The 12,918-nt window shown below is 49.5% G+C and overlaps 1 protein-coding gene across 2 annotated transcripts in view; it reads left to right on the forward strand.

The window, feature by feature from the left end:
• Window positions 1-12,918, forward strand: part of CLINT1 (clathrin interactor 1) — a 565,784-nt gene that overhangs the window by 158,671 nt on the left and 394,195 nt on the right. The gene's annotated exons all lie outside the window — the stretch shown is intronic.

Consider the following 12,918-nt stretch of genomic DNA (forward strand, 5'->3'; position numbering starts at 1 on the left):
GTCGCACACGTGGCCGTCAGCTCTCCTCCTCCTCTTCCTCTTCCTCAGCCCCTCCCACCACCGCAAAACAGCCCTAGATCCGACATTCCGGATCATGCTGATCCTGTGGGGGGACGGCTTACCCATTTTCTGCAAGATTGGGAATCTGTAACTACAGATCTCTGGGTTCTAGGTCTTGTAGAAAATGGGTACGCCCTTCCCTTTCGGGAATTCCCTCCAAATTACCCTCCTTGCCAAGGGGTTTGCTCGGAGGACCACCGTCTTCTCCTGCAGGAGGAAGTCCTGAAGTTGTTTCAGAAAGGTGCGATAGAGGTGGTTCCAGAGCAGGAAAGGGGTCAGGGATGCTACTCCCGGTATTTTCTGATTCCGAAAAAGGACGGCAGATTGCGTCCAATCCTGGACCTCAGAATCTTGAATTTTTACCTGAAGCAGGAGAAGTTCAAGATGCTCACCCTTGCTCAGGTTCTTCAAGCGCTGAATCAGGAGGACTGGATGGTGTCGCTCGACTTGCAGGATGCGTATGTTCGAGGCATGTGGGCTGCTGAATTCATATCTGTGCATAGATCGCCGCCTAGTGTTGGGTCCGGATGTTTGCACGTTGTTGTCCTGGAAGAGTCTTCGAAGTATCCTTGGATAGGTGACTCCTCCCCTGGACTACAGTGCGCGTGGGCATCCTCTCCATCCTCAGATTGTTTTTTTCCGCCATTGGGTTCGGATGTGCTTATCTTGACTCAAGTTAGGAAAAACTCTTTTCAGGCCAAAAGGCCTCTAGTTCGCGTCGGTACTGTTCCCGATCGGTATCGATAGTATCTTTGTTAGTTTACTAACTTCCAAAACCAACTTTTTCGCATCTTACCCGACCATCGACCCGACATCGACGATGGAATCGAGGACACCATTCAAGCGGTGCCCTGTATGCAATGCGAAATATCCACACATCGACGTCCATCCGGTGTGCAACAAATGCCTTTCACCGGATCACGACGAATCTACATGTATGGCCTGTGCCCGATTTCGATCCAAGAAGACTCTCCGGAATCGACGAGCGGCGAGACTCGAGGCGCAGCAAGCGGCACCGGCCCCGGCCGACATCTTCAGCGCCGAGACCGAAGATGTCGAAGAAGTGGAGAACCTACCCTCCAGCCCCGCTTCCGAACATAACTCCGGATCGGAAGACGTCGACGAAACACTCTTTCGCAGAGATGAAGACGACACCGAGGTAGGAGACTACAATGAGGCCTTAGGGGCCGAAGAGAGTAGCTCCGATGACGAGCAAGGCCTACCCGTTCAGACTGAGGAAATCCCAGTGCAACAGTCTATGGCACCGGTCGAGGGATCGTCTTCGGGCCTTACCCAAAACCTATCCCGCAGTTCTTCGGCCCCGCCCTCGGGCCCGGCCTCGGACATTCAGCGGCAGCCATTAATGCCCAAACCGGCTGGTTTCCCTTCTTCGAAACCGAAACCAAAAGCTGTATTGGTTCAACTGAAACCGAAACCGAAAGTGGCGCTGGTCGGATCGAGGCCCTCCACACCTTCGACGCCAGCAAAACCCGTCGGCACCGAGCGCAACAAACGAGACTTCGGTGCCGAGCTCGAAGCGGCCGACGTCGGAGTCGACATACGGAAAAAGACCTTCGGTGCCACCAAACCTACTCGGCTCCCGGCACCGACGCAATCGGCACCGACCCCAAAGGTCAAGCTACCTGCCGCGTCTCACACCGCTTCGACGGCACCACCAAAACCACACTCATCGAAGGCGTCGACGGCCATTCCAGCCCCTCGACTCCATGACTCACGGCGCCGAAAAAGTCCACGCCCGCCTCCACAGAACCGGTCGGCGCAAAAGAATCAAGGGCGCTCCAGGTGCCACCCGTTGCTGCGCAGTGCACCAAAAATAAAAATGTCCTCCAGGACACGTCTGGCTCCGAGCCAATAAAAGCTCCAACAGCCTCTTCGGCACCAGCCAATATTACTTTTGGCCTGCCACCATCCACGGCCCCGAAACTGTTCCAAATCAGGACACGGGTCACCCACACCACGATCACGCCTGCCGAACACTCTGCGGAGACGTCTCCATCGCATATCATCGACGCCGACACCGGCAGGATGATTATCCACAAAAGGTGAATAACTTCTGAGCCAGCTTTGGACTCCTTCCGGATCCAACTTAAGAGAAAGCTGCCAGTGGCTTCAGAACCAGTTCTTTACGAACCTTTCCATTCACCCTACCAGGATCCACAATCCTTCTCTCCCACACACTCCGACACGGATGCGTTGGAGGACTACATGGGTGACCAAGTCCCCTACCCCGGAGGGATGGACCCTGATGGACAACAGGACCCTGATCAAGCTTGGGATGACCCTGTAGACCCAGGTGCACCTATAGATGCACAGGACCCGCAACTCTATGGAGCAAAAACATCTCCCACAGAGGACACTGCCGCGTTCAACGCTCTAATTGAACGTGCTGCGGCCAATCATGGGGTGCAACTTCACTTGGACACCATCGAGGACGACTTTCTCATGGATACTTTCGCATCCTCAGAAAGGAATATAAAGACTCTGCCCATGTTAAAGGGGGTCCTCAAGCCAGCAAAGGACATCTTCAAAGAACCCACCAGGGCAACAGTGATAAACCCCAGGATCGACAAAAAATACAGATCGGCGCCTGGGGACCCTACTTACATTAGAGGCCAATTACCTCTGGATTCCATTGTCGTTGCGAATGCTCGCAAGAGGGCACACTCGCAAACAGGTGATGCTCCTCCCCCGGACAAAGAGTCCAAGGTGCTAGAGACCTCTGGCAAACGGGTTGCCGCCCAAGCAGCTAACATATGGCGCATTGCCAATACTCAAGCGCTCCTCGCTCGCTATGATCGAGCGCACTACAACACATTAGAACAACTACTCCAACATCTCCCTGACCAATTCAAAGAAGGTGCAGAGATCCTCATCAGAGAGGGACAACTGCTCACAAATGCATCCATTAAGTGTGCACTGGATGCCGCGGATACAGCTGCCAGAGCCATAAACACTAGCGTCATGTTGCGACGACACGCCGGGTTGCGAATCTCCGGATTCAAACCAGAGGTACAAAATAACATCCTCAACCAACCTGTCAACCCCGACTACTTATTCGGCCCGGAGGTTGACACTACCCTAGAGAAAATAAAAAAGGACACGGACACTGCAAAGTCCATGGGGGCCCTACAGACGCAGTCCTTTCGGAGCGGCTCCTTTCGTCGCCCCGGAAATAGAGGAGCAGGTAGAGGACAGGGGTCACAGCAAACATACAACAAGGGCAACACACAAAACACCTACGATAAAAACACCCGGGGTGGATATCGTGGCTCCAGCACAAAGGGCAGAGGACGCGGCTACGGCAACACCAGGTCCTCTCCCAAGAACAAGCAGTGACGCCCTCTCCCTTCCTCCCGACCACATAACACCTGTCGGGGGAAGGCTACAAAGGTTCCTGTCCACGTGGAACTCCATCACCACGGACAGGTGGGTCAAAGATATTGTCAAATACGGTTACTGTCTAGAACTAACCTCCACTCCACCCACCATACCTCCAAAAAACCGTCCTATGTCCTCAGAGCACTTAACGCTCTTACAGCAGGAGGTGCAAAGCATGCTTCTAAAAGGCGCAATCGAGGTCGTACCCGTCCACGAGCAAGGTACGGGGGTGTACTCCCTGTACTTTTTAATACCAAAAAAGGACGGGTCACTCAGACCTATATTAGACCTGAGACCCCTGAACCAGTACATTCTTTCCGAGCATTTTCACATGCTCACTCTACAGCAAGTCCTCCCGCTGCTCAAGCAGGGAGACTTTCTGGCCACACTGGACCTCAAGGATGCGTATTTCCACATACCCATTCACCCCTCACACAAGAAATACCTCAGGTTCACTGTTCAAGGGCAGCACTACCAATTCAAAGTCCTTCCCTTCGGCGTGACAACAGCACCCAGGGTGTTCACAAAGTGCCTAGCTACTGTGGCGGCACATCTACGGAGGCAGCACATACACGTCTACCCTTACCTGGACGACTGGCTCGTTCAAGCGAAGTCAGCCCAGCAATGTGCCAGCCACATGTCCCGCACCATCCACCTCCTTCACAGTCTGGGGTTCTCACTAAATTACCCAAAATCCCATCTCCAGCCCGCACACGTACAACAGTACCTCGGTGCGACTATAGACACTCTGGCGGCCACAGCTCAGCCAAATTTAGTGAGAATCAACAGCATGCAAATGCTGATTTCCAAGTTCAAACCACAACACTCCCTTCCCGCGCGAGTGTTCATGCAGTTGATAGGCATGATGGCCTCCTGCATCTTCATAGTCCCACACGCGAGACTACATATGCGCCCGCTTCAGGAGTGCTTAGCACGTCAGTGGAATCAGGCTCAAGGACAGTTGAAAGACCTAGTGTTGGTGAGCGGTCGGGCATACAGCTCTCTGCATTGGTGGAATCCACAAAACCTTTGCAAGGGCCGACCGTTCCAAGAGCCTGTCCCACAGATAATACTGACGGCGGACGCGTCTCTCCAGGGATGGGGAGCTCATGTACTCCATTACACAGTGCAGGGACTATGGACACAACAACAAAAGAAGATGCACATCAACCTTCTAGAGCTGATGGCAATCTTCCTCGCTATGAAAGCATTCAAAGTACACTTGTGCAACAAAGTCGTGTTGATCCGGACGGACAACATGACTGCAATGTACTACATACAGAAGCAGGGAGGAACACACTCTCCACAGTTGTCTCATCTGGCTCAGAGCCTGTGGAAGTGGGCCATTCAGAGGAACATGTTCCTCATGGCAGAACACCTCCCCGGCAAGGACAACCAGATGGCGGATCTGCTCAGCAGACACAGCCACCAGATGCACGAGTGGGAGTTACACCCATCAGTACTCCAACCGTACTTCCAGCAGTGGGGTCATCCAGAGATAGACCTATTCGCGACAAGCGAAAACGCAAAATGCCAAAACTTTGCCGCCAGGTTCCCACATCCGCAGTCGCAAGGCAATGCGATATGGATGAACTGGTCCGGCAGATTTGCGTACGCTTTTCCCCCAGCACCACTGATACCGCTGGTGGCACGCAAACTCAGACAACACTCGCTGACACTCGTCCTGGTTGCTCCAACGTGGGCACGCCAGCCATGGTACACCACCTTTCTCGAACTTTCCGTGGTGCCGCATCAAAGGCTGCGGATCAAACCCGCGCATTTGACGCAGAACCATGGAGAGATTCAGCACCCAGATCCGCAACAGCTGAACCTGGCAATCTGGCTCCTGAAGTCCTAGAGTTTGGCTACCTAAACCTGCCACCTGACTGTATGGACATCATTAAGGAGGCCAGGAGACCCACTACCAGAGCTTGCTATGCAGCCAAATGGAAGAGGTTCGTCATTTATTGCAATAATAATGACATTAACCCGCTAGACGCGTCCATCCAAAACATTATTTGTTACCTATTACACCTATACCGATGCAATCTGGCGTACACCTCTATACGTGTCCATTTGACCGCAATCTCAGCCTATCTACAAACCAGGCAGCACCTCTCTCTATTCAGAGTGCCTGCCATCAAAGCATTCTTGGAAGGACTCAAACGAGTCATTCCACCTACCCACCCACCAGCCCCAATGTGGAACCTCAACTTGGTCCTCACACGCCTGATGGATCCACCCTTTGAACCTCTACACTCATGTGAGATTCAATTCCTTACCTGGAAAGTAGCTTTCCTAGTAGCGATAACTTCTTTACGAAGAGTTAGTGAACTCCAGGCACTAACCGTCCAAGAGCCATTCATACAGGTTCACGCCAACAGGGTCGTACTACGTACCAACCCCAAATTCATGCCTAAGGGGGTATCGCAGTTCCATATGAATCAAACTATTGAACTGCCTGTTTTCTTTCAAAACCCACAAACTGTCGCAGAAAGGGCACTCCATACACTAGATGTAAAAAGGGCCCTCATGTATTATATCGACAGGACCAAACCCTTTAGAAAAACAAATCAACTTTTCGTTGCCTTTGCCCCACACCACAAAGGTAACGCTATCTCCAAAGCAGGAATAGCCAGATGGATCGTTAAATGTATTCAAATTTGCTATCAAAAGGCTAAACGCACTTTAACGATTCCCCCTCGAGCCCACTCAACACGTAAGTTAGGGGCCTCCATGGCTTTCCTAGGAAACATTCCTTTGCATGACATATGTAGAGCAGCCACCTGGTCCACTACACATACATTTACCAAACACTATTGTGTAGATGTGCAATCAAAACAGCAGGCAGCTGTAGGACAGGCTGTTCTCAAAACTCTTTTTCAGACCGCTGCAGCTGGCACGGGTAGCCGCCGCTAATAAGAGGGCACTGCTATATATTCTATGCACAGATATGAATTCAGCAGCCCACATGCCTCGAACTGAATATGCTACTTACCAGTATGCATCTGTTCTTGGCATGTAGGGCTGCTGACATTCATATCGCCCTCCCTCCTCCCCGGCGCCTGTAGCAGCTGCAGCTCTCAGAATTACTGTAAGCATGGTCATCACTTTCTGTATCTACTCCATCACGGCCACAATGGCGAAAAACAATCTGAGGATGCCCATGCGCACTGTAGTCCAGGGGAGGAGTCACCTATCCAAGGATACTTCGAAGACTCTTCCAGGACAACAACGTGCAAACATCCGGACCCAACACTAGGCGGCGATCTATGCACAGATATGAATGTCAGCAGCCCTACATGCCAAGAACAGATGCATACTGGTAAGTAGCATATTCATTTCACATCCCCATTCTGAAGTCGCACAGGAAGTATCTCCGGTTCACGGTAGGGTCGCAACATTATCAGTTTGCGGTCCTTCCGTTTGGTCTTACTTCGGCACCTCGAGTCTTCACGAAGGTGATGACAGTGGTAGCAGCCCATCTCAGAAGGTCGGGGATTTCGGTTTTCCCGTATTTGGACGACTGGCTGATCAAGGCGGAGTCATCGGAGAAGGTGCTGGGTCATCTGCGGGATACAACTCGGCTGTTGTACAGATTGGGTTTTTCGATCAATGTGCCCAAATCTCACCTGGTGCCCTCTCAGCGCAACCTGTTCATAGGTGCGGTACTGGACACTACTGTGTGTCGAGCATTCCCTCCTCCTCAAAGGATTCTCGACATACAGGAAATGATTCCTTTATTTTACAACGGAGCGGTTGTTCCAGTTCTGAAGGTCCTTCGCCTGCTCGGTCTGTTTGCTTCCTGCATTCTGTTGGTCAACCATGCACGCTGGCACATGAGGGCGCTCCAGTGGTGCCTCCGCAAGCAGTGGTATCAGCACAAGGGAGATCTCAGGGAGTCTGTGAGGATCTCCAGAGAAGCTGCAGCGGATCTGTCTTGGTGGGGCGTGGACGGCAATCTGTCTCAAGGAAAGCCCTTTCATCTACCTCCATCGGTGGCCACGGTGATTACGGATGCATCCACTTTAGGGTGGGGTGCTCATCTGGGGGATCTGGAGATCAAGGGTCTTTGGTCTCCAGAGGAAAGGTTGCTTCACATCAACCTTCTGGAATTGCGGGCGATACGCTTGGCGCTCAAGGCCTTCCTCCCTTCCCTTCGCGGTCAGTCTGTTCAAGTCCTGACGGACAACACTACCGCGATGTGGTATATAAACAAACCGGGAGGAGTGGGGTCGCGTTGTCTCTGCAGAGAGGCCCTGCGTCTCTGGTCCTGGGCTCAGGACCATCAGATTTGTCTGATGGCAAATCATCTGGCCGGAGTTCTGAACGTGCGTGCGCACAGTCACAGTCGACAGTTCTCCGCCGACCACGAGTGGAGGCTCCATCCGGAGGTGGTTCGTCGCGTCTTTCAGATGTGGGGGACTCCTCGGGTGGACCTGTTTGCCACTTACGAGAACGCGCACTGCCCGTCTTTCTGCAGTCTCCAGTATCCGATGCAGGGAGCGTTGGGAGACGCGTTTCAGTTGAGTTGGGGTTCACGACTCCTTTACGCGTTTCCTCCCATACCCTTGATTCCTCAGGTTCTGAGGAAGATTCGCCAAGACCGGGCCCAAGTTATATTGATCGCCCCGGATTGGTCAAGAAGGGTGTGGTACACAGATCTTCTCCACCTCTCCTCGTGCGCTCCGCTCCGTCTCCCTCTGAGGGTAGACCTCCTCTCACAGTCGGAGGGGCAGGTTCTACACCCCCACCTCCAGAGCTTACACCTTCATGCCTGGAGATTGAACGGGGCAACCTGAGTTCTTTCTCTCTCCCGCCGGATGTGGTGGATGTTATTTTATCGGCCAGGCGACACTCCACCAAGTCTATTTATTCTTATAGATGGTCTAAATTTGTTCTCTGGTGTGGAGAGAGGTCCATTGATCCCTTGAAGGCTCGTCTTTCCTATATTTTAAAGTTTGCCCTTTCTCTTGCCCAGCAAGGCTTTGCTGTGGCTACTGTGAAAGGATATTTATCGGCTTTGTCGGCTTTCCTTTGTTTGCCGGATCAGCCGTCATTATTCAAGTCGCCTATTGTTCTTCGTTTTATAAAGGGTCTTACAAACAAGTTTCCTCCTACTCCCTTTATTGTGCCTCAATGGGACTTAAACCTTGTATTAACCTATCTTATGGGTTCTCCCTTCGAGCCCTTACACAAGTGTCCCTTGAGGCTGTTGTCCTTTAAGACGGTATTCCTCGTTGCAATCACCTCGGCAAGGAGGGTAAGTGAGCTTCAAGCTCTAAGTTCGAAACCCCCATTCTTGACCATTCATGCTGAACGAATGGTACTCAGGACCAGGGCTGCGTTTTTGCCTAAGGTGGTAACTCCCTTCCATCTTGGGTAGTCCATTACCCTTCCTTCCTTTTATCCTCCCCCTCACCCTTCCAAGGAGGAGGAGAGACTTCACCGCTTGGACCCTAAGAGGGCGGTGAGCTTTTACTTGGACAGGTCTAAAGACTACAGGATTGATGACCAGCTCTTTGTGGGATTTGGTGGCTGCAGGAAGGGTCGTGCGGTGCACAAGCGGACCCTTTCCAGATGGATTGTACTATGCATCAAGATCTGCTACTCCCTAGCTGGTAAGGAGCCTCCAGAGGGTTTGAGGGCTCATTCTACCAGGGCAAAGTCTTCTACATCTGCTTTATCTAGGGGTGTTCCTGTGAAGGACATTTGTAGGGCGGCAACTTGGGCCTCCCTCCACACCTTCGCAAAGCATTATTGCTTGGACACCGAGGTGAGGAGGGACGGACACTTTGCTTGTTCCGTCCTTCAGGATTTTCTGGTATAGGGGGATGGACACCCTCCTCCGGGAGTGGGGACTGCTGTGGAATCTATTCACAAGGTGAGGAATCCACTGGCAGATGTATCCATCAGAAGAACAAGTTACTTACCTTCGGTAACGCTTTTTCTGGTGGATACAGTATCTGCCTGTGGATTCCTCACTGACCCACCCGCCTCCCCGTGTCCATCCTTCTATACCTGTAATTCTATTGATGGTATTTCAAAATGTGTTCATGGGCTTATAGTGGTTTATTGTGCCTTGCTGTTTATTTTCCACACTGTGTGTGTTGATTTGCATATCATGTACTGTGTATACTGTATGTATATATATTGCTGTCAGTCCGTCCGTGTGCCTCGAAGGCACGGAAAAAAGGGGCGGAACTGACGTCATCACGCCGACGAGGTCTTCTTATGGAGCCGGTGACGTCAGCGGAGTCGCGAGCGGAGTCTCGAGCGGAGCCGTGTCTCTGTGACGTCGTCTTCGACCTCATCGGCGTGGACTGCTACAAAAGTTTCCGAATGTTGCTGGCGCAAGGGATATTCACAAGGTAAGGAATCCACAGGCAGATACTGTATCCACCAGAAAAAGCGTTACCGAAGGTAAGTAACTTGTTCTTCTCGCTCTCTCTAAAAGTCTCAACATTCTTCTCTCGCCCAACCTTTCTGAAGCTGTAGCATTGTCTCTCTGAAGTTCTCTCGCGATAGAAGCGTCTTTCTCTTTATACATCTCTAACTAAAACTCTATATCCCTCTTCCTCCAAAACTTTCTTTTTAGTTCTTTGTCTTGTGCCCTCCCCCTCTCTATAGACCTCTGCAGCTTTCTCTAACGCGTCCTCGTTATCTTTAACATGAATGTCTCGTACATTCTCAGTTCCTCTAAATGCGTGTCTCTTTCCCAAAAGCTCCTACTCTAAATTTTTCATTCTTTCTACTTCTTTTAAACTTCGCTCTCTCCTTCTCTCAATTATAGTCTCCCTCTTCCAATATTTATATTTTTCTCCAATCTCTTACTTTATAGGTCTCTTAAAATCGGCGGTCAATATTTCTCCATTAGCCACAACGTTATCTCCCTACATACAGTCTCTGATCTCGCCACCGTTGTTTTGCTCACTCTTTTCTCGTCCTCCACGTTTCTTTCCTCACATCCCCCTTTTTACTGCCTCCCTTTTTCCTCCGTGCCACCTTTTTGTTTTTCTCTTTTTTTTCTCGTTCCTATAATCTCATTTTATCTTTTCTCTTGGCTCTTTTTCTCTTCCTCCTCTGCATGTGACTTTCCTTTTGTCTTTTTTTTTTTTATCACGGTCTTTCTTTCCTTTTCTTACTTTCTAGTTCTTTCTCCTCTTGCTATCTATCTCCTTCTCCGTTTCTCTTTCCTCTTTTATTTCCTGTCTTTTTCAAGTCTCCCTTTCATGTATGTATTTCCCTCTTTCTTTCGTCTTCTCTCCTCCTCCTCCCCTTTTTCTCCTGCCTTTTTTTCCTTCATTTGTCCTTCCTCTTTTTTCTCTTCCTTCATCTGCCTCTCAGTTCTCTTGACTGTTTTCTGTCTCTCTTTGTGTTTTGGTGGCAAAGATCCTCCAACAACAGAGTATCTAGCCTTGAGCAGTCTCGAATAGCCAAGTTTCCACTGTCTTCTAAAACTAAGTTGATTTTCAATAACCTGGATGGAAGAAGCAGAGAATTCAACAGCAGAACACCCTGGAAAGCCAGAGAAGTACTTATGAGTAGACTTGAGGGAATTTAAGTGAATTAGCCTGACCTGAGGCGGATTCATATGCATTGGTAACTGCTGGAAATCTTTCTAGGCTGCTGAGGGCTTCCGTGTGGCCGTGCAGATAGTCTTTAAATCCAACCATAGTCGCTTTTGGGGAAATAGATTCTTGATGCACATACTTGTATATAAGAGCTGTTTATCGTGGGGCCTCCGGTCAGGAAAACGTCAGTGGAGAAGTGTTGGCCACCATTAGGTACAATATCTCTATTGTGCCTCCAATGACAGCAAGCATGCCTTCTTGCATCCAGTGATACATTTTGTTTAACTAGGCGCTGAGAGCGGCCCTAGACTTGTTTCCCGCCTCAAACTGAAAGTTTAGTTGTGTATTGTCCGTGCAGAGGTGGAAATCTAGCATGAGAATCTGATTGGTCCCGCTAAGTCTGGCATACCCCCTTGAACAAGAGGGAGGTTATGGCCAATCACTGATGGACCATGCAACTAAGCTTGGCGGCCTAGATATGCAGCACAATATCCTTGGTACAACATCATCAACTGTTGCATGGCTAAGCACTTATAAGGTCCCAAAGGCGAGACCTATTGGCTATGCCAATGCTTGTTTTGTCAATGCTGTTGCGCAGTGGCAAACAAGTATTTATTTTTTTCTTTTTCTGAGGTGGAACAACATTGGCAAAGCCAGAAGGTTGGGGACAGCCATGAAACTGCTTTTCCAATGCTTGTTTCAGATCTTTACCACACCAATAAAGTGGCCTCTACATGCTTTAAATATTTGTTGCTCCATTTTACCTGATTAAGCCAACAACTACTGTCTTTCTTACAGGTTATTTGTGTCCTTTGGCCACCATAGCTGAGGGATACTCCCTTTCTAAGCAAAGTCTTGTGGGCAGGATGAATGCTTGCATTGCTTAATGTGATAGTAAAACAAAATGGCCTCTTGCAGCATGGTTGAAAGTGCGTTCTACAAGAATGAGTTTCACAACTGCAGACCTGTAGCTCTCCAGGGCATTTACAGAGTTGCCACTATGAAGAACTGCCGCCCATTCACCTGGCGTTACTGTCTGGATTTAAGTAACTCAAGTGGAATAAGCAACGCTTCGAGATTTATTTCATTAAGCTGCACCCTTGTTCCCATTTTCCTGCTATTTATTGGTACGCTCATCCAAACATGTAAATCTTTGAAAGATCCAGTACTGAAGAAGAAAGTTACCTCATTCGAGAAGCTCCGTTGGTTAAGGATCAGTAATATGTTTGGTCAAGGCTAAGTTATCAGCCAGCTATGTTATTTGATTGTCCACTGTTCCCACTCATAACTTAAATGTGTGATTCACTATCCACACCTTATCTCTGCATAATCTTCATATTCATAGTTTGTGTATGTAATGTAAATCTTAAAGATTTAATAATAGTGGTTTATGGTTGAGGTTGACCAGAATAGTGAGCAAATATGAACTTAACAAAACCAGTCACTGTATGATGGACATGTTACGAGTCAGAAGGTGGATTGTCTTCACTGTTAAAGGTAATCTCCCAATATTGTGCCAGGTTCCAAAGCTGGCTAAAACGTTTATGCTTGGATACGTGCTAAAATACTCCATATACTCTATATACTTCAAAGAGCAGAGACAAGGCGTGTCTCCATTCCCTACAATTTGGGAAACCTAAAGCTTCGAATTGAGAGGCCTAGCGCAGGTGCAGCAATCGCCCCAAAAATGATTAGGAATTGTATTTGATCCAGGGTAGTGCTAGTTATTCCCAACTATCTCTGAAACCCATGTGATATACAGAGTCTTGGGTTATTTGGATTTATGGCATCCAGGGAATGTATTTCTTGTGCTAGAACGAGGCAACAGCCAATTTCGGGTCATAAACCATGCTCAAGCTAAGAAAAAAATCATGACATTGCTCCG

The sequence above is a fragment of the Triturus cristatus genome, chromosome 7 (assembly GCF_964204655.1).
Source record: "Triturus cristatus chromosome 7, aTriCri1.1, whole genome shotgun sequence".
NCBI lineage: Eukaryota > Metazoa > Chordata > Amphibia > Caudata > Salamandridae > Triturus > Triturus cristatus.